We start from the raw sequence: 22,735 nt of genomic DNA on the forward strand, positions 1-22,735 counted from the left end.
TTATTAGGGGGCTTAGAGTAGGTGTAATTAGTTTAAAATTGTTGTAATATATTTCTAATGTTTGTAAATATTTTTTTATTTTTTGTAACTTAGTTCTTTTTTATTTTTTGTACTTTAGTTAGTTTATTTAAATGTATTTATTTGTAGGAATTGTATTTAATTTATTTATTGATAGTGTAGTGTTAGGTTTAATTGTAGATAATTATAGGTATTTTATTTAATTAATTTATTGATAGTGTAGTGTTAGGTTTAATTGTAACTTAGGTTAGGATTTATTTTACAGGTAAATTTATAATTATTTTAACTATTTTAGCTATTAAATAGTTCTTAACTATTTAATAGCTATTGTACCTGGTTAAAATAATTACAAAGTTACCTGTAAAATAAATATAAATCCTAAAATAGCTATAATATAATTATAATTTATATTGTAGCTATATTAGGATTTATTTTACAGGTAAGTATTTAGCTTTAAATAGGAATAATTTATTTAATAAGAGTTAATTAATTTTGTTACATTAAAATTATATTTAACTTAGGGGGGTGTTAGTGTTAGGGTTAGACTTAGCTTTAGGGGTTAATACATTTATTAGAATAGCGGAGAGCTCCAGTCGGCAGATTAAGGGTTAATAATTGAAGTTAGGTGTCGGCGATGTTAGGGAGGGCAGATTAGGGGTTAATACTATTTATTATAGGGTTAGTGAGGCGGATTAGGGGTTAATAACTTTATAATAATAGCGGTGCGGTCCGCTCGGCAGATTAGGGGTTAATAAGTGTAGGCAGGTGGAGGCGACGTTGTGGGGGGCAGATTAGGGGTTAATAAATATAATATAGGGGTCGGCGGTGTTAGGGGCAGCAGATTAGGGGTACATAGGGATAATGTAAGTAGCGACGGTTTACGGAGCGGAAGATTAGGGGTTAATAATAATATGCAGGGGTCAGCGATAGCGGGGGCGGCAGAATAGGGGTTAATAAGTGTAAGGTTAGGGGTGTTTAGACTCGGGGTACATGTTAGGGTGTTAGGTGCAGACGTAGGAAGTGTTTCCCCATAGGAAACAATGGGGCTGCGTTAGGAGCTGAACGCGGCTTTTTTGCAGGTGTTAGGTTTTTTTTCAGCTCAAACAGCCCCATTGTTTCCTATGGGGGAATCGTGCACAAGCACGTTTTTGAGGCTGGCCGCGTCCGTAAGCAAATATGCTCTACGCTCCTTTTTTGGAGCCTAACGCAGCCATTCTGTGGACTCTCAATACCAGAGTTATTTTAAAGGTGCGGCCAGAAAAAAGCCAGCGTTAGCTACGCGGGTCGTTACCGACAAAACTCTAAATCTAGCCGATAGGTATACAGGAAAAAAACTGACTATAGGAATCTATTAGTTCTGCTGACAAAATATGTGTCTAATCATTTCCTTGTTCATTTACATTATAAGTCCTATTTTATAGAATGTGGACACTTTATAAAAACAGTTAGATTTATGACATTGAGGCCCATTTATCAAGCTCCGAGTGGAGCTTGAAGGGCCGTGTTTCTGGTGAGTCTTCAGACTCGCCAGAAACAGCAGTTATGAAGCAGCGGTCTGTGTCCACCTGCTCTGATGAGGCGGACAGGAATCGCCACAAATCAACCTGATCGAATACGATCGGGTTGATTGAAACCCCCCTGCTGGCGGCCGATTGGCCACGAGTCTGCAGGGGGCGGCATTACACCAGCAGCTCACAATGCTGAATACGGTGAGCATATTGCTCTCCGCATTCAGCGAGGTCTTGCGGACCTGATCCGCACTGTCGGATCAGGTCCACAAGACCTTTGATAATTCAGCCCCTTAGTATTTAAAACCTTAGCTAAAACTCTGAAAGAGGATATTTTCCCCTTTTTTACCCCGTTACTAAACAAGATAATGCAGTAAAAAGATGTTTGTGATACTTAAATACAAATTAATTTTTGTAAAAATGTATCAAGGATAGTTTTAATACTGTCCTTGTTAAAAGATATGTTACTCCCTATAACTGATGCACAAATGCTATATGTTTTCATGTATTTATATACATGTAAATATATTATTAACATTAAAAGGATTATAACCTTTTATTTGTGGTAAACGTTTAAAAAAAAAATAAACAACACTGTTTTAATAAAAATAAAAATGTTTTCATTATAAATGTTCTGGAAAATATTCAGGATTTTTTAAAGAAGTACAGAGAAAAAAATAATTAGCCTATGTTCTGATTATGGTTGTCACATTTAGTACAGCCCAAACCCGATACACTATTTATAATAGCACATAAACACAACCTTGCATATAGATATTCACACTCTCACAAAGTCTCTCTGTCTCACACATGCTCACACTCTCACACACTCTAACACACATACTCTAACACACACACACATTTTCACACGCTCACACTCTCACACACTCTCTCTCACACACGCTCACACTCTCACACACTCTAACACACATACTCTAACACACACACACTCTCTCACACATGCTCACACTCTCACACACTCTAACACACATACTCTTAACACACACACAAAGGCATGCAAACCCACTAAGACACTAACACTCTCTCACAAACACACATACACTAACACACACTCTCTCACACACAAATATACTCACTCTTTCACACACATAAAGAAACTGAAAGACACAAAGACACACACTCTCACAAACAAAGACACACACAGACACACGCCCACACACAGGCACAGTCCCACATAAAGACGCATGCACAAGAGAGAAATAACTGTAGGCATGTGCAGCATGTTGCAAATGCCCAATGTCACCTTTTTGGCTGTGGCTTTTTCCCACAAAACCCTGACATGTCCAGGTCTGACTCAGCTTCAAACCGGGACAGACAAATGGAAAACCGAACCCTAGTTCTGAATTAAAGATGTATGTACACCAGATTCCAAATCTTAAAAGTACACAAAACCCACATTTTTCTCTTTCATGATTTAGATAGAGCATGCAATTGTAAGTAACTTTCTAATTTACTCCTATTAAAAAAAATGTAATTGTTTCCTTGCTATCTTTATTTGAAAAGCTTAAGAGTCCTGGGTAGAACTTGCTGATTGGTGGCTATATTTATATATGTTTTGCAAATTTGAAACTGTATAAAAAAATGCAAAAATGTAAACCTCCCATATTGTATCAAATGCACACTCTACAAATGTGAAAAAGCCAGAAACATCACTGATCTGTGTATGTTTACCACTTCTGTCATATGGTGCAAGACTATATGAACTCCAAGATGGCAACATCCAGTTGGAGCTTCACCAACAAAACTGTCACTTCACTAATGATTTGCAGAAATATGTAAAAACTCACATGAGTATGTATATTTTATCTTCTGCAGTTCTGGTCAATTAGGGATAACTAAGTCATTTTGTTCACTGCTCTAAGAAGTCTGTGTATAGTATATAGCTGATTAATGGCCAGATCACAAGTGGAGCCCAAACGTTTGCACGCAAGCGATAGTGGGTTTTCACGAATGTTTTACACTCATATTACGAGTTTAAGTTAAAGCAATTGGATTTATGCTACAATGATTACCGCGACTTCAGAGCTGTGGTTAACTGTTTTGCAAAAATAAAAAGTTACACAAAACAAATCGAAAATACATTACTAAGTACACTTGCAATCATAGAAACACCATCTAATAAAAATATTAAAAAAAAAATATTGCACACAAATGTTATAAGGGCTCAGATATGAGATCCCAGGTTTTAGAAAAAAAGGAAGCCAAAGGGCTTAATAAAGGGATACATATACATGTCTAAAGATGTATATGTATGTGTGTATATATATGTATTTATGTATTTATGTATTTATATGTATATATGTATTTATGTATTTATATGTGTATATATGTATTTACAGACATATATACACATATAAAAACATATATATATATATATATATATATATATATATATATATATATATATATATATATATATATGCAATGGAGCCCTTTGCAGTTAAGTAAATGAAAACATGCAAAATCATATTTCTTCCATATTAATATTTAATAAAGTTTTGCACTGTGTATTTACTGTAAATATTTTACATTCCAATGTTCTGCACATAGCACAATATGTTATAAGTATTTATAAATAGATATTACTATATACATCTGTATATATGTATACCTATATATAATCATATATATACATAGGTATAGATATATATTGTACCAAAATACCATCAGGTAGAATTAAGAAAATTATTTATGAATAAATAGAAAATTTTCTACTACGTGAAGAACACTGGAATGTGAAATATTCATATCTTCATGTCAGGTTAGCTCACATTAGAGTATTCGATCGGGTATGCACATCTGTGTATATGTGATCAGATATGCGCATATGTGAATATGCAATTGGGTTTGTGCACGAGTAGGGTTTTTTCTCCACTTCTTTTTTGCGAGATAGTCTAATTGCCCTAGAAGAAAGTTGCTTGCACTCGTCGCAAGAGCGCAAACTTGTTACTTTCAACTCATAATACCAGTGCAACCCATTGAGCGCAAAAAGTTTACTTCTAACGCAATTAGTGCTCTAGCGTAAGCACTAAATAGCGCTCCACTTGTAGACTGGCCCTTAGGGTGTTTGCAGCATTTTGCAGCAAGCCTGGGTTATACAATTTCCTGTTTGGTCACTATAGTGAGAGTGAAATAAGCACATTTTTTATACAAAAGAAAGGTATTTTAATACATAAGCAAGCAAAGTAAATAATTAACGTATAATGTTTTTATTTTTATTGTGCATAATTTATTTTTTATTATAATCTCAAATTGTTTCTTGTTACCTGACCACCAAAATTAGACACTCCAAAATACTTGTGTGAGAGATATTTATATTCTCTTTTTAAAAAACTGAGTGTTTAGTTGAAAATGTTACAGCTGGGCAGTTATCTGAGTGGGTTGGTAACTAAGGCATTTAACTGACAAAGATGTTTGAATAAGATCTTGTTTAACTGGAATAATGCCTATCGCTATTGTTGATATTACCTTTGTGACGCTGGCCTGTTTTCCTCACTAATCTGATCTGAAAGAGCTTTACTGACAGGTCAAGAACATTTTGTGGTTTTCCTATAGCACGTCAGCTCTACAAAGACCCTTTCAAGGAGATTGCTCAATATTAATCCTATGCTGTTTGCAGAATTTATTCCTTTGAATAACTAACTTTCCTTTTGTCAGTACAATAACACACCTATTAATTCACCAGACAGTGATTTAGTTTCTTTAAGCCAGACAAGTTTTAGGACCATTCTAGTGAAATGACTGAAAGGATTACAAGATAGATACAAGTACACAAGTGGATGAAAAGAATGATAATGCTAAGAAAATATAATTTATGCTTACCTGATAAATTATTTTCTTTCTTGGCAGTGAGAGTCCACAAATTCCGTCCATAACCTATGGGAAATACTTCACCGGGCCACCAGGAGGAGGTAAATACACCCCAAACAGAGCATTGAAATACTATGCACCACCACTTGAAGAACCTTTCTCCCAAAAAATGCCTCTGCTGAGGCAAAAACGTAAAAATCTGTAAAGTTTTGTGAAAATATGTAATGAAGACTAGGTAGCAGCCTTACAGATCTGTTCAACTGAAGCCTCATTCTTGAAAGCCTGCAAAGTAGACACCACAAGGGTAGAATGTGCTGTAATCCATGATGGAGGCTGCTGACCCACCTCTGTATAAGCCCTGCAAATCAAATTTCTGACCCAGAAGGAAAGAGTAACAGTTGTGACCTTCTGACCCTTGCGTTTTCCAGAAAACAGGATAAACAAGGAAGATGATTGACAAAATTCCTCAGTAGCATGAAGATAAAACTGTAAAGCTCTAACAACATCCCGATAATGCAATAACCTCTCCTTGGAAGAAGAAGGATTAGGACACAGAGACGGAATAACAATCTCTTGATTGATATTATGAGTGGAAACAACCTTAGGTTAAAACCACGTCTTTGTCTGAAGTACAGCCTTATCCAAATGGAACACCAGATAAGGGGGATCACACTGGAGGGAAAACAATTCCGAAACTCTATGAGCAGAGGAAATAGCTAACAGAATAACACTTTCCAAATGAGTAACTTAATATCAATAGAATGCATAGGCTCAAATGGAGCCTGTTGAAGAACTCTAAAACAAGATTAAGGCTCCATGGAGGAGCAATCAGTTTGAAAACAGGTCTAATTCTAGTAATAGTTCAAACAAATGATTGAACATCTGGCAAAGAGCCAACCCCTTATGTAACAATACAGAAAGAGCAGAAATCTGACCTTTAAGAGAACTAGCCAACAGGCCCTTCTCCAAACTATCCTGTAGAAACTGAAGGATATGCAGAGTTTTCATCTTGTGCCAAGGGAACCTCCATTCTGCACACCAAGACAGATAAAGCCTCCACACCTTGTGGTAAATACGTCTGGTAATGGGTTTTCGTGCCTGAACCAGAGTATCAATCACCAACTCAGAGAATCCTCTCTGGGACAAAATTATTCATTCAATCTCCATGCAGTCAGCTTTAGAGAATCTATATTTTGATAGAAGAATGGACCTTACGCCAGAAGGTCCAGCCTCTGAGACAGTCTCAACGGAGGAGCAGACGACATTCTCACGAGGTCTGCATACCAATTCCTGTGTGGCCACGCAGGAGCTAACAAGAACGCTTAAATTCTTTCCTGTTTGATTCAAGCTATTACTTGAGGAAGCAGAACAATTAGAGGAAAAAGAAACACTAGATTGAAATGCCAACGAACTGCTAAGGCGTCTACCAACTCTGCCTGAGGATGTCTCAATCTCTACCCCTATCTCGGTAGTTTGGCATTGAGACGGGAAGCCATCAGATTTATCTCCGGGCACCCCTACCTGCGGGTGATTTTGCAAAAACACTCCTGGTTTAGAGACTAATCTGCTTGCCAGTTCTCCACACCTGGAATGTGGATGGCTGATATTTGTCATTCTAATGTCTCTGGCCAAATGAAGAATACGAGACACTTCTAGCATCACCAGAGAGCTGCAAGTTCCGCCTTGGCGATTGACATAGGCCACGGTAGGGATGTTGTCTGATTGCAATTTAATATAATGGACAGAGCATAACTGTGGCCACAACAGAAGAGCATTGAAGATGGCCCTCAGTTCCAGAACATTGATCAGGAGAATCACTTCCTCTGACCGCCAGGTTCCCTGATCTCTCAGAGAACCCCACACGGCCCCCCAGCCTGTCAAACCCATATCTGTTGTTATAATTTCCCAAGATGGGCGCAGAAAGCACATTCCCTGGAGAATGGGTTCCTGAGACAATCACCAGGAGAGAGACTCTCTCGCCTCTGGATCCAGAGATATTACCTGAGACAGGTCTAAATGATTTCTATTCCATTCCCTGAGCATACATAACTGTAGAGGTCTTAGATGAAAGCGAGCAAAAGGAATAGCATCAGAAGCCACAACCATAAGACCTACCATATCCATGCACTGAGCCACCGAAGGCAGAGGAATGGATTGAAATAGACATCAGGCAGTCTGAAGCTTCTCCCAGCATTGGTCTGTGAGATAAATATGCATGCTGAAAGAATCTACGATGATCCCTAGGAAGTTCACTCTCGTGTTGGGAATGAGAGAATTTTTCTCTAGGTTTAATCTCCAGCCATGCGTCCGAAGATACCAGAGTAACTTCTCTGTGTGAGATATCGCTAAATATAAAGATGTCACCTGAACCAAGATGTCGTCCAAGTATGGCGCTACCGCAATGCCCTGTAGACTGAATATAGCAAGGAGCGCTACCAAAACTTTTGTTAAAATCCTCAGAGCCATAGCTAGCCCAAACGGGGGAGCTACAAATTGGTAATGCTCGTCCAGAAATGCAAAGCAAAGGTACTGGTAATTATCTTGGTGAATTGGAATATGAAGGTACGCATCCTTTAGATATATGCAGATAAAGTACGAGTTTTGAGCGATATAGAGAAATTAACGAACGCAACAAAAGTTACGTTATTTATTTTCCTATAACGCTGCATTTACAAGTTTGCCAACATACGCTTTTGCGTGCGATATGGTTGCGTTGAGCTACATACCGCACGCAATCAAATCGCTGCTGAGACGTGCCCAAAAAAAAACTAACGTCTGCGATCGCGGAAACATAAGTTCCTTAACGCAGCCCCATTGATGTCTATGGGGAAATAAAAAAACAGTTTAAATCTAACACCCTAACATAAACCCTACGTCTAAACACCCATAATCTGCCGCTCCCGATATCGCCGCTACCTAAATAAAATTATTAACCCCTAATCTGCCGTTCCCGATATCGCCGCCACTATACTATATTTATTAACCCCTAAACCGCCAGCCCCCCACATTGCAACAATCTAAATTAAACTATATTAACCCCTAAACCTAACCCTAACGTAACCCTAACGTAACCCTAACACCCCCTAACTTTAACATAATAAAAATATAGCTAAATTAAATTTACAATTATTAACAAAATAAACCTATTAACCCCCAAATCGCAACAAGCTAAATTAAACTATATTAACCCATAAACCTAATCGTAAGCCCCCTAACTTTAACATACTGTAATTAAATTAGATCTAAATTAAATTTACAATTATTAACTAAATAATTCCTATTTAAAACTAGATGCATACTGAAATAAAACCTAATCTAGCTACAATATAACTAATAGTTACATTGTAGCTAGCTTAGGTTTTATTTTTATTTCACAGGTAAGTTTGTATTTATTTTAACTAGGTAGACTAGTTAGTAAATAGTTATTAACTATTTACTTACTAACTACCTATTTAAAATAAATACAAATTTACCTGTGAAATAAAACCTAACCTGCCTTACACTAAAACCTAACATTACAAAAAATAAAAAAACTACCATTACCAAAAATAAAAAACCTACCATTTAAAAAAATAATAAAAAAAACTATCATTACAAAAAAACGAAATGATCCCAAAAAATAAAGATTAATCCTATTCTAATACCCTTAAAAAAAAAAACTCCAAAATAAAAACCCTACGCTAGAATAAACTACCAAGGGCCCTTAAAAGGGCCTTTTGGGGGGCCCTTAAAAGGACCTTTTGTAGGGCATTGCCCTGAAATAAACAGCTCTTTTACTTTAAAAAGAATACAAACACCCCCTAACACTATGCAAAACCCCACCCCCCAAACTACGAAGGGCCCTTAAAAGGGCCTTTAGGGGGGCCTTAAACAGGCCTTTTGTAGGGAATTGCCCTGTGATAAACAGCTCTTTTACTAAAAAAAAAACACCCTCTAAAAATACACATTACACAAAATAACTAATTATCAAAAATAAAAAAGAATTACACCTAATCTAATAGCCCTATCAAAATAAAAAAGCTCACCCAAAATAAAAAAAAACCTAGCCTACAATAAACTACCAATGCCCCTTAAGATGGCCTTTTGTGGGGCATTGCCCCAAAGATATCAGCTCTTTTACCTGTAAAAAAAAATACAAACACCCCCCCCAACAGTAAAACCCACCACCCAACCAACCCCCCCAAATAAAAAAACTATCTAAAATAACCTAAGCTAACCATTGCCCTGAAAAGGGCATTTGTATGGGCATTGCCATTAAAATGTAATTTAGCTCTTTTACTGCCCAGACCCTAAACTACAAAAAAAAAAAACACCCAAAATACCCTGAAAGGGACAGTCAACACCAGAATTTTTGTTTAAAAAGAAAGAAAATCCCTTTATTACTCATTCCCCAGTTTTGCATAACCAACAGTTTTACCTCTGTGATTACCTTGTATCTAACCCTCTGCAGACTGCCCCCTTATTTCAGTTCTTTTGACAGACTTGCTTTTTAGCCAATCAGTGCTCACTCCTAGGTCACTTCACGTGCATGAGCTCAATGTTATCTATATGAAACACATGAACTAATGCCCTCTAGTGGTCAAAATGCATTCAGATTAGAGGCAGTCTTCAAGGTCTAAGAAATTAGCATATGAACCTCCTAGGTTTAGCTTTTAACTAAAAATACCAAGAGAGCAAAGGAAAATTGGTGATGAAAGTAAATTAGGAAGTTATTTAAAATTACATGCCCTATCTGAATCATGAAAGCTTTTTTTGGACTTGACTGTCCCTTTAAAAAAACCTAACACTAACCCCTGACGATCCACTTACAGTTGTTGAAGTCCCGCTTGAAGGATCCATCCAGCTGGCAAAGTCCTCATCCATGTGGCAAGAAGTCTTCATCCAAGCGGCCTCTTCTATCTTCATCCAGCCGGCTAAGTCCTCATCCATGCGGCGAGAAGTCTTCATACAGGTGGCCTCTTCGATCTTCATCCAGCCAGCGTGGAGCGGGTCCATCCTGAAGACATCTGCCGTGGAGCATCCTCTTCATATGGTCTCCGCCGTACACTGTATCTTCAATGCAAGGGACATGATTCAAGATGGCGTCCCTTGCATTCCTATTGGCTGAAAATTTTGAATCAGCCAATAGGAATTAGGGCTGCTAAAATCCTATTGGCTTTTCACATCAGCCAATAGGATTCAAGCAGCTCTCATTCTATTGGCAAATTTGAATTAGCCCTTAAATGCCAAAGATAGTAACCTAGACATGGAAACCATGTCTGCTGACCAAGACTTTAGCCAGAGAGCCCTCTGAGCTAGCACAGCAAAGCCAGAGTTCTTGGCATTAAGATTAATTATTTGAATAATGGCATCACAAATTGGAAATTTCAGAGCTAGCCAAGTGTGATGGATATCCCGACTAATCCGGCTGGGTAGCTCCGCCAAATGGGTTCTGCTTCCTCCCTGCCGACTGCTGCTATGTAGCTGGCAAATGACCACAGCCTGTAGCCACCCCTGATGCTGACAGCACCAGTATTCATGGTCCCACCCTGTGGCAGACTCCGGCTACCCCGACTAGGTAGCTCTTCCAGAGGTTACTTCCTCCCCCAGACAAGGGGTCACTATGTAGCAGATGGCTCTGCCACTGGGGATAGAGACCGACTGTCTCCTCTCCCGAAAAGAGGTTCTGTGTAAGGGGAGGGAGGCTGACTACCTCCACCCCAAGGGTATGGCTCTGCCACTGGGGAGAGAGACCGACTGTCTCCTCTCCCTTCTCCTGGCTCTGCCACTGGGGAGAGAGACTGACTGTCTCCTCTCCCAGGAAGGGCTTCTGTGTAAGGGGAGGGAGGACGCATACCTCCACTCCCAGGGGATGGCTCTGCTGCTGGGGAGAGAGACCGACTGTCTCCTCTCCCTGCTCCTGGCTCTGCCGCTGGGGAGAGAGACCGACTGTTTCCTCTCCCGGGAAGGGGCTATGTGGGTGGGAAGAGAGATTGGCAACCTCCGCTCCCTGGTTTCCTGGAACTGTTGCAGGTGGTTGGTAGAGGCCGGCGGCTCTCTGTCTTGTTGCCAGCACTTCTTTTGAGGTAGCTCCCTGGTCCAAGACCATAAGCTTGGAGTCAGACTGCTGATTGGGATCCAGCAGCTCTGGGTCCCTTTTTCTTTGTTGCCACTCCGCCACAGTCGAGCTCCATGAACCCCAGAGTGCTGCACCCCAGATCTGTATAGCCTTGGCATGCTGCTTAACGAGATCTAGCAGCCTCTGGTGTTCCTTGACCAGTGCCTCTTCCTAGTCACTTATAAAATCCAGATTTTCTACTAGCCAGGATTCCTCCAAGAGATCCAGCAGTTCCTCAGAGATATCTTTCAGACCCTGGTCCATCTCGCTCCCAAAGTGTGGGTCCTCTGTCCTTTTTGTAAATAGTAATCCAGGGCCGCCAAAGCCCTCTGTGGGTGAGCCATCCTTTAGCCATGGCTGCGCTTGCATAGTGAGCCATCAGAGGGCACGGTAGTCGTCCTCCACCCACATCTCTGTCTTGAGCAGTCTATGTAGGACAGATAGTGATTCCTTCTTTGGCTGTTTTCCCAGGAAAGGAACTCGCAAGGTTGGCCGAACCCAGAAGCTTGTGTCATTCATGGGGAGGACCTTTCCAGGATCAGATCCCTCTGTTCCAGCTCCTCCTGTAGGTAAATAGGACCATCCAGCTGGGCCAGTGCCTCCTGTACTTTCCTTAGAAACTCGACTTCCATATATACCAGCTACTGTGGCGATTCTCCTCTGTCAGCAGGAATCATGTGAAAGAAGCAGATTTCACCGCTGCCAGTCAATGTGACGGATACCCCGACTACCCCGGGTGGGTAGATCCGCCAAACAGGTCTTTCTTCCTCCCTGCCAAATGCAGCTATGTAGCTCTCAAGTGACCACAGCCTGTAGCCACCCATGATACCCAATAGCACCAGTATACAGGGTCCCACCCTGTGGCAGACTCTGGCTACCCTTACTAGGTAGCTCTGCCAGAGGGTCCTTCCTCCCCCAGACAAGGTGCCGCTATGTAGCGGAGAAGAAGTGATTTCAGCAATCCCCACCAAAATAACTAGACAACTAGCATTTAGGTGGAACAAAGAAGAACTAATTTTATTGGAAAACACACACTTCTTTTATACACAAAGCTCATCTTGATAAGACACTGGACAATCCCACAATTTTCCAGCCATTCCCGCCCCTCCAGACAGACCGGCGCCTCCATTACCCCTCTCTCTGAAGAATCAAATGCATGTCTTCACTCTTCAACCACCTCCAGCAGAGAGAAAGTAAAGACTGAGGTATGTATGAGATGGGAGGGGTTTTATAGGGCTCTTGGGGTTTGGGAATCTATGCCTTCTCCTAGTGGAAGAAAAATGTATTAAATAATTATATATATATTTTTACAATATGAATAGATATACAGGTATAGGTTTATGCATATAGTAATATATATTTTCAATAAAAATAACAATTCCTGTATGTGAAGAACATTGTAATGTTAAATATGTACAGTAAGTATACAGTAAAACACATAAATACATATGTGCACACATATATACACATATTTAGACATGTGTATGTATGTATATATCCAATATAGCCCTTTTTAATCAAACACCTTGTCAATTAAAATGTTCTGCTTCCTTTTCATCCTTTTCGATTGTTTATCAGAAGCACTTTTTATTATTGGTTCTGTAAAAAATTATTTAGCCAGTCCTGTTTAATGTTTAACATATTTACAGAGCATGTATTCACTTATCAATTTCCACAGGAAGAAGGAAAAACCCTCAGACAATCAATCATAACTCTTTTAGGCAGGAATATAGTAGTTCACCTATTTATATAACATTCAGGTTAGATACAGATAGCTGCAACCCACCCCAACAAGTATCAAACATAGATGTAGGGGTAAATTTATTAAAGTGCGGACGGACATGATACGATGTAGCGTATCATGTCAGCCACACATTGATAAATGCCAACAGCATACGCTGTCTGCATTTATAATCGCACCAGCAGTTCTTGTGAACTGCTGGTGTGATACCGCCCCCTGCAGATTTGCGGCCAATCGGCCGCTAGCAGGGGGTGTCAATCAACCCGATCGTATTCGATCGGGTTGATTTCTGTCCGCAGCCTCAGAGCAGGCGGACAGGTTATGGAGCAGCGGTCTTTAGACCACTGCTTCATAACTTCTGTTTCCGGCGGAGCTTGATAAATTGACCCCTTACTGTTAGAACAATTCATTTAGGGCTGGTTGAAAATGGGGCCATGCACAAAATACACAACAATTTTTGGGTTACAGACATGAACAATAGCCCAAAATGTATGTCCTGTTGTACCTGGACCTTAATAAAAATCATTTATTTCATACACTATGCACCTTTTTATCTATCTCTCTTTCTTTCTCTCTGCTTCTCTTTCTCTCTCTCTCATTCTCTCTTTTTCTTTGCTTTTCTCTCTCTATCTCTCTCGCTCTATCACTCTCTTTTTCTCTGCTTTTTTACCTTTCTCTTAATCTTTCTTTTTCTTTCTGTTTTTTCTTTCTTTTCCTCTTTGCTTTTTTCTCTCTTTTTCTTATTTTCTCTCTGATTATCTCTCTCTCTCTGCTTTTCTCTCTCACTCTCTCTCTGCTTCTCTCTCTGGGGCATATTTATCAATGTGCGAGCGGACATGATACAAAGTAGCGTATAATGTCCGACACACATCGATAAATGCCGACAGCATACACTTTTCTGATTTTCTCTCTCTTTTTTCTTTTTCTCAATCTCTCTCTTTTTCTTTCTGTTTTTTTTTTCTCTCTCTCTCTTTTCCACTCTGCTTTTTTTCTCTCTTTTTCTTAATTTCTCTTTGATTATCTCTCTCCATCTTTTTTCTCTGCTATTTTCCTCTCTTTATCTCTGATTATCTCTCTTTTTCTCTCTCTCTCTCTCTGGGGCATATTTATTAATGTGCGAGCTGACATGATATGAAGTAGTGTATCATGTCCACCGCACATCGATAAATGCCGACAGAATACGCTGTCGGCATTTATTATTGTACCAGCATTTCTTGTGAACTGCTGGTGCAATGCCGCCCCCTGCAGATTCACGACCAATCAGCCACTAGTAGGGGGTGTCAATCAGCCAAATCGTATTCAAGACCGATGCTTCATAATTTCTGTTTCCGGCAAGCCTGAAGGCTCCTCTCTCTCTTTCTCTTTTTTCTCTCTGCTTTTCTATTCCCCATTTTTCTCTCTTCTTTTTATTCTCTCTTCTTTTTCTCTCTCTCTCTTTCTCTCTTTTTATCTCTGATTTTCTCTCTATTTCTCTCTCTGCTTTTCTCTCTATTTCTCTCTATTTCTCCGCTTCCGTCTCTCCTCTTTTGCTCACACTCTCTACCTCTCTTCTGCTCTTTATCTTTCTCATTCGTGTTTCCACACACTTTCTCTGTTTCTTTTCTTCCATTTCAATCTGCTGCTGGATAAATATGTAAGATTTATGAAGTTATACATTTTCAGAATAAAAGGGTTACCTTTTTATTTGTTTGTACAAAGGAGCATTATAATAAGAAGGGACATGGAGAGTTTGCTCCTGCGGTGTATCACAGAGAATTAAGAAACAATGTCAGCACCTCCCTGACAGCTGCCTTGAGCTGTACAATTAATACTATTATCCTGGTAATTGGTGCCAAGGGGTTTAATAGGATGAACTTTGCCCGCTGCCTAGCAAGACGTGTTATGTAATTGGTACCTCCCAGGGAGAAAGGCAGAAAAGTGAAAAGTATTATGAATAAAGACAGTGAGATTATGTATAAAACAAATAAAAAGTGTGATAGAAGAAAGTGGAAAGAGAGAGTACAAAGAGCAATAATAATTTTAAACAAGAAGATACAACCAGAGAGGAAGTTTGCAAAGCAGTGAAAGAAAAAAATGTTCAATGAGAGAAGAGGCTAAAAAGAGGGAGATGAGATGCAAATAAAGGGGGTGACAGAGATCAGAAAAGTAAAATGATAGATTAAAATAAAGAAATGAAGAAAGAGAAGGGATAAAAAATAAAGTAAAAAGAGATAGATGCGGTTAAAAGTAAATGCAGATGGAGGAGGTTAAAACAGCAGAAAAGGAGAGGATATAAGATAGGAGATATAAATATATAAAATGGAAAATGATGGAACTGAAAGACCAGGAATATATAATTATGTTTGAAAATGAGAAGAAAAAAAATACAAAAAGGACTCGCTGGGGGCGGAGCTAGAGCCCAAACAGAGCAGACGTATAGTGCTGGAGCTCCAAGAAACAGCATTTATTTTATTTGATTTATTTAGTCTTAACCATACCAAAGTGAGACTTACACACTCTAGGTGTGCCCTACTTTGGACTAGAAAGCTGTCTGGTGAATCGGGAGTGGAATTCCCTGAGCGGAGGAGAGCAAGTGTCTATTGCGCACATTGGGCCTTGGTGGTGCTGAAACCCTCTGAGAGTTGCGATCTACAACACAGCTGATCTAGATCCTTTACTCCTTGCCATGGCGGAGCTACTTGTTGTACTGCAGACCTGCATGGAGGAGCTTGAGAATGTATTTTGCAAGAGATTGGATGACATTATATCGTCTGTGAATGCAGCGAGAGAGGATTTGCGGTCTGGAGGGAGAGCAACAGGCGCAGCTTTGAATTTGAGGATGACCCCAGTAAGATCTCCTTCCTGCATACCTACCTGTTAACTGTCAACTGATGGTAAGGTGGAGCAGGAGGATGGGAGCCTTCTGGAGCAGATGTGCGAGCTGAGAACTCCTGCTGACTTGGTCCTTCAGAGATGCGGCCCAGCTGTGGTAGCAACAGCCTCAAGAGCACAAGATGATAACGTGCGTGTGGCGGTGGAGTTGCCGTGATTCCGCAGGTCAGTACAGGAGAGGAATATGCTCAAAGGGGGCTGTGGGATGGCGCTTGGGAGAGTGCGGCCGGCTCCGCGGAGTGTGGCCCATGCCTATCTAGAGTAACTGCAAAAGAACCAGGAGGTTTACAGTGTGCACCATCGGCTGGCAAAGCCCCACAAGTCAGGGTCGCTATCATGCAAAAACAAGTCAATCTGAGCTGCCTTGGTGTGCCCCTGATCTTCTACCTTGCCTGCTTCCTCTCACTATGCACAGACTGGAGGCTAACATTCGTATTCCATTGCCTTTGTTCCCGTAGATCAGGTGTAGGTTGAGAATCTCAAGCAGGGACATTTTTTATCTATGGCTACTTGCTTAATTTGATGCAAAAAAGAGTTTATTTCTGTTATTCTTTATTTTGTTTCTCTCTTTCCTCTGCCTAATTGTATGATAGTCCTGTGTCTAACATATTTTACAAGAGTGTTCCAATATCTGCAGAAAAAAGTGGATTTACACTTCGAGGGGGATATATATAGTAAGCAATGAGGGGTTGCTGCATTGCTATGTTATACCTCTTACAGTACTTAGATTAATGTTGTGCACACGTATGTACTACTCTATATCTTAATAGATTTATACAAGTTTCTCTATGTTTCTAAGTGTGCTCAATACTGCAACAATATGTACATTGGTCATAGACCTTTTCCAAACCTCCTTATACCCTCTGATGTTATATATTGTTATATATTATTTTGGAACTATAGTGTTAATATTTGGTAGCACATTGCCTATCCCCTGGATACATAAGGAGAACTTAACAGATAGCTATCTAAATGAATCTGTCCTGGGTCTACGTGAGGCTCAGCCGCTATAGTCTTCACTTTATACCCCCTTTATATCTGTCAAGGGTATGTCAAGGGAACAAGCAGGAGCGCCAAGCAAAACTCGCCACAAGCTGAGGGAGTGAGCAGAGAATAGAAGCTGCTGCTATCAGCGGTAATGTGAAGCTGGCGGATGACGTCACCGCGTTCCCGTAGAACACTGCTGTGAGCTGACAGGCAAGGAGAGCGGTAGCTGGAACCGGAGTGCGGCAGAGAGATAAAGCAGAGTCCTCTCAACTTTAAATATAGAACACAGGAAAAACGATAAGTTGCCTTAAAGTAAAACAAGACAACAGAGATAGGAGTTTCAATGTTAAGGTTTCTCAGGAGTTCAGAGGTTTGTGAACAGCGTTCACAGGATGGCATAGGTTCACAGAGGATCTAGGAAAGATTACTGCAATACTAAGCAATGAGATATCATGAGGAGGAGCCTTAAATAGGGAAAGGAGTGAGCCTGCACTGGGTCTTAAAGGTACAGTGGTTATGTGATACCTGACAGAATCCCCCCTTCAAGGAGCCACTCCGGGGCTCAAAGCTTCGGGCGATCTGGATGTCACTGATGGAAAAGTGTAATTAAACGTGGAGCCGAAATGTTGCAAGCTGGTTCCCAGGAATCCTCATCGTGCGAGTATCCTTTCCAATGAATGAGGTATTCTAAGTGACCACGTCTAATTCGTGAATCCAAAATAGTGTGTACCTCATACTCCACAGTAGGGTCTATAGTAACTGGTGGTTGCACTACCGAAGTAATGGGGTCTCTAACTTCTCTGTAGGGCTTGATAAGCGAGACGTGGAAAGTTGGATGAATTTTGAGGGTAGTTGGTAATTTGAGACGTATGGCATTAGCATTTATGGTACGTAATACTGGGTATGGACCGATGTATAGAGGAGACATCTTTTTTGAAGGAGTATTGAGACGTAAATGTTTGGTGGAGAGCCAAACCAGGTCACCTTCCTTATACTGAGGAGGAGGACGTCTACGGCGGTCATAATACCGTTTGTATACTTCTTTTGCGCTGTTTATAGCAGATTCAATAGTTTTGAAGTTAGCTGATATGTTGTCAGACAACTCATATATAGTGGGGGATGATGTGGTAGAGTTTTGAAATAAATGGAAGTTTGGGTGAAAGCCGTAATTTGCAAAAAATGGTGTGATACCAGTGGTGGAATGGATAGTATTGTTGTAACAAAACTCTGCATAGGGGAGGTAATCAGACCAAGAATCTTGGTTGTTGGAACAATATAATCTTAGGAATTGTTCTAACCATTGATTACATCTCTCGGTCTGTCCATTGCATTGGGGGTGATAGGCAGTTGTCAGTTTCCTTTCAACTGAGAAGGTCTTGCAGAATTGGTGCCAAAGTTTACTAGAGAATTGAGTTCCTCTGTCACTGAGTATAGATATGGGTAAACCATGTAGTTTAATAACATGTTCAATGAGCAAGTGAACTGTCTCTAGAGCAGTAGGAAGTTTGGGGAAAGCAATAAAATGAGACATCTTCGTGAATAGATCGACAACCACTAATATAGTATTGTTTTTTGATGATAGAGGTAAATCCACGATGAAATCTAGGGCAATTTCAGCCCAAGGTTTCTTTGGAGTTTGTAAAGGTAAAAGGAGACCATAAGGGGAATGTTTATCCCTCTTGGAAACAGAACAGGTTGCACAAGAGCTTACATAATTTCTGACATCGGCAGAGATGGTTGGCCACCAGTGGGTCCTATTTGCCAATTCCTGCGTTTTGCGCAAACCTGGATGACCAGCTAAAAAGCTGTCATGAATAGATCAGAGAAATGAAGGTCTAAGAGTAGGAGGGACATACAATTTTGTGTCATGAGTATAGAGACCTTGAGAGTTCTTTTTTAAGAGTTGTGATGGTTTTGTGGAATCCAAAGTTTGTTCCTTTTTAAGTAAGGGTGTCATATCCGTTGTAAAAGAGATGAAATTGTTTTCTGGAATCACTGAGCGAAGGGTTGGTGGAGAACTGGGATGGCCTCCAATTCTCGAAAGGGCATCAGCCTTTTGGTTTTTTGTTGCTGGTCGGTAGGTTATCAGAAAGTTGAAGCGTAAAAAAAAAAGATTCCAGCGAACCTGTCTGGCCGAGAGTGTTCTAGTGGATTTCAAATACTGGAGGTTTCTGTGATCCGTATAAATGAGTGTTGGCACTGGAGTGCCTTCAAGAAGGTGTCGCCAATGTTCTAAAGACAGTTTTATAGCTAAAAGTTCTTTATCACCAATAGGGTAATTTTGTTCTGCAGAGTTTAGAGTTCTAGAATAAAAGGCGACAGGATGAAGGGGTTTTTTCAAACTTTCTCTCTGTGAGAGAACAGCTCCAATAGCATGGTTGGAAGCGTCTACCTCCAGTACAAACTGTAAATTAGGATCAGGAAAACGGAGTATGGGAGCTGAAGTGAACATCTGTTTAAGTAAATCAAAAGCTTGTTGTGCTTGTGGGGTCCACTTAAACGATGTATTTGCTTTTGTCAGCGAAGTGAGAGGTAGAGATATCTTAGAGAAGTTTTTGATAAACTTGCGATAAAAATTCGCAAAACCCATAAAAGATTGAACCTGACGTACGCTTTTTGGTATGGGCCAGTTTAAGACTGCTTCAACCTTTTTGTTTTCCATACAGATACCTTTGGGAGAAATCTCATAACCGAGAAAGGATATAGACTGTGTATTGAAGAGGCATTTTTCTGCCTTGGCATATAAGTGGTTACCTCTTAGTCTAGAAAGTACTTGTCTAACATGAGAGATATGTTCTTCAAATGTTTTGGAGTAAATTAAAATATCGTCAAGATATATAACAATGAAAATATCTAAAATATCTCTAAAGATATCATTGATGAGGTGCTGAAAAGTTGCGGGCACGTTACAGAGCCCAAAAGGCATGACGACATATTCGAACAAACCGTAACGGGTTCGAAATGCCGTCAGCCACTCATCGCCAGCTCTTATACGGATGAGGTTATAGGCACCCCTCAAATCCAGTTTGGTAAAGAATTTTGCGCCCTCTAACCTCTCTGTTAACTCAGGAATAAGGGGTAAGGGGTAACGGTTTTTTATAGTAACCTTGTTAAGTTGACGATAATCGATAATGGGTCTAAGAGTACCATCCTTATTTTTCACGAAGAAAATTCCTGCACTAGCTGGAGAGGTAGAGGGGCGAATAAAACCCTTTTTAAGGTTTTCGTCTAGGTAAGTCTTTAAATGTAAGAGTTCTGGATTGGATAGAGGATAGATATGCCCTGTAGGGATTTCAGACCCTGGAATGATCTCTATAGGGCAATCATATTTTCTATGGGGTGGTAAGTTTTCAGACTCTGCCTTACTGAAAACATCTGCAAAGTCCTGGTAAACAGCAGGGATCTGAGGATCCTCAGGAAGTGCAGATGTATGAAGAACAGTCGCAGGGAAACAAGTAGACAGACAAAACTTTGAATTGAAATCAAGTGTAAGTGAGTTCCAATCTATTTGGGGGTTATGAGTACAAAGCCAATTTATACCTAAAACAATAGGTGCAATAGGAGAGGGAATGATATCAAAAGTAAAATATTCCCTATGATGGTCGGTGGAGGTGATAAGTAAAGGGATAGTCTGATATTCGACAGGACCAGTGGGGATAGGAGTACCGTCAATACCTCTTAATAAGACAGGAGACTTCTTTTTGACTACAGGTATTTTATTTTTTTGAGTAAATACACTATCAATATAGGAAGCTGTTGCTCCCGAATCAATGATCGCGGTAGCGTTGACCCGATGGGAGTCCCACTGCAAGAGAAGAGACAAGTGTAAGTATGGATCAGGTAAGAGCTGAGTGGTACAACAAAAAGGTTGAATGATAGTCTTACCCTTGTTCTGTTTCTGCAAGGATGGGCAATCTCTAACAGTGTGACTGTCGCAGGCACAATACAAACATAAGTTGTTGGCCCTACGCCTGATCTTCTCCTCGGAGGAAAGGGGGCCTTTAATGAAACCTATATCCATAGGTTCGGAAGAAGATTTACTCACAGCAGGTATGTTTTGTTTTTTAGGATAGCTATCATGGTAGGAGCGTTCCTGTTGTCTCTCTCTAAGGCGCCTGTCGATGGTAATACTGAGAGACATCAATTCTTCTAGGGTTTGGGGTAAGTCAGTGCGAGAGAGCTCATCTTTTATACCATCTGATAGGCCCAACCTAAACTGATTTCTCAGAGACAGGTTGTTCCACTGTGAGTCTTTGGCCCATTTTTTAAAGTCTGTAATATAGTCTTCGACTATTCTTTTCTTCTGTTTTAAGTTTCTCATAGCGTTTTCTGCGGTGAGCTGTTTGTATGGATCTTCGTATAGGGTACCCATGGCAGTAAAGAAATTTTCTAATGAATTAAGAATCTCATCGTTACTTTCAAAATAGGAGTTAGCCCAGGTGCGTGGCTCACCCCTCAAATAGGAAATAACAGTTAATACTCTAGCTCTATCATTTGGATAGGTATGGGGTTTCAAAGAAAACATGAGCAAACAGGCATTCTTAAAATCCCTATATTGAGAGCGATCACCATTAAATTTCTCTGGAGTACTAACCTGGGGCTCCAGTAAGGGGACCCTTTTATCCACAACATCCCGGATGTAAGTTTTCATAGTATCATTCTCCACTTTGAGGGTATTCAAGGCCTCTGTAAGCAGATCAACCCTCTGAGTGAGGTTCTGAATATGTGTATTCATCCCAGCTGGGTCCATGATAGTTGGCTTAGTATTATGTCAAGGGTATGTCAAGGGAACAAGCAGGAGCGCCAAGCAAAACTCGCCACAAGCTGAGGGAGTGAGCAGAGAATAGAAGCTGCTGCTATCAGCGGTAATGTGAAGCTGGCGGATGACGTCACCGCGTTCCCGTAGAACACTGCTGTGAGCTGACAGGCAAGGAGAGCGGTAGCTGGAACCGGAGTGCAGCAGAGAGATAAAGCAGAGTCCTCTCAACTTTAAATATAGAACACAGGAAAAACGATAAGTTGCCTTAAAGTAAAACAAGACAACAGAGATAGGAGTTTCAATGTTAAGGTTTCTCAGGAGTTCAGAGGTTTGTGAACAGCGTTCACAGGATGGCATAGGTTCACAGAGGATCTAGGAAAGATTACTGCAATACTAAGCAATGAGATATCATGAGGAGGAGCCTTAAATAGGGAAAGGAGTGAGCCTGCACTGGGTCTTAAAGGTACAGTGGTTATGTGATACCTGACAATATCCTCATAGCTAATGGTCCATACAAGGCTATTAACTCCCAGCTGGGGTATGTTCTCCTTTTACTTATTTACACCTTTTCGGGGGATTTCAGGCACTTTTTATAGTCTGTAATATATGGATCTATATATCTCAAATTTTAAATGTATTCACCAAGTTGTATGCTTTTCACAATATACCTAGTGTACATCTTTCAGCCTATGGTGGTAGGCCAGGCATCGATTCAGTACCCCCCCTACAAATTTAGCTCATTGCGGACAGGGGTGACCTTTCGCCCTCCGCAACTTTAGGCAGAAGTTAATTAGTCTCTGCCCATCCCAAATATTAGTGTTCCGACGCCATATCATAGTACCACAATCTTAGTGTGGTCTTAAAAATGGCTGCTACCTATTATTTGGGAACATTTTTATGGTCTTAATATTATATATACATGG

This window comes from Bombina bombina, chromosome 1 (assembly GCF_027579735.1).
Source record: "Bombina bombina isolate aBomBom1 chromosome 1, aBomBom1.pri, whole genome shotgun sequence".
Classification (NCBI taxonomy): domain Eukaryota; kingdom Metazoa; phylum Chordata; class Amphibia; order Anura; family Bombinatoridae; genus Bombina; species Bombina bombina.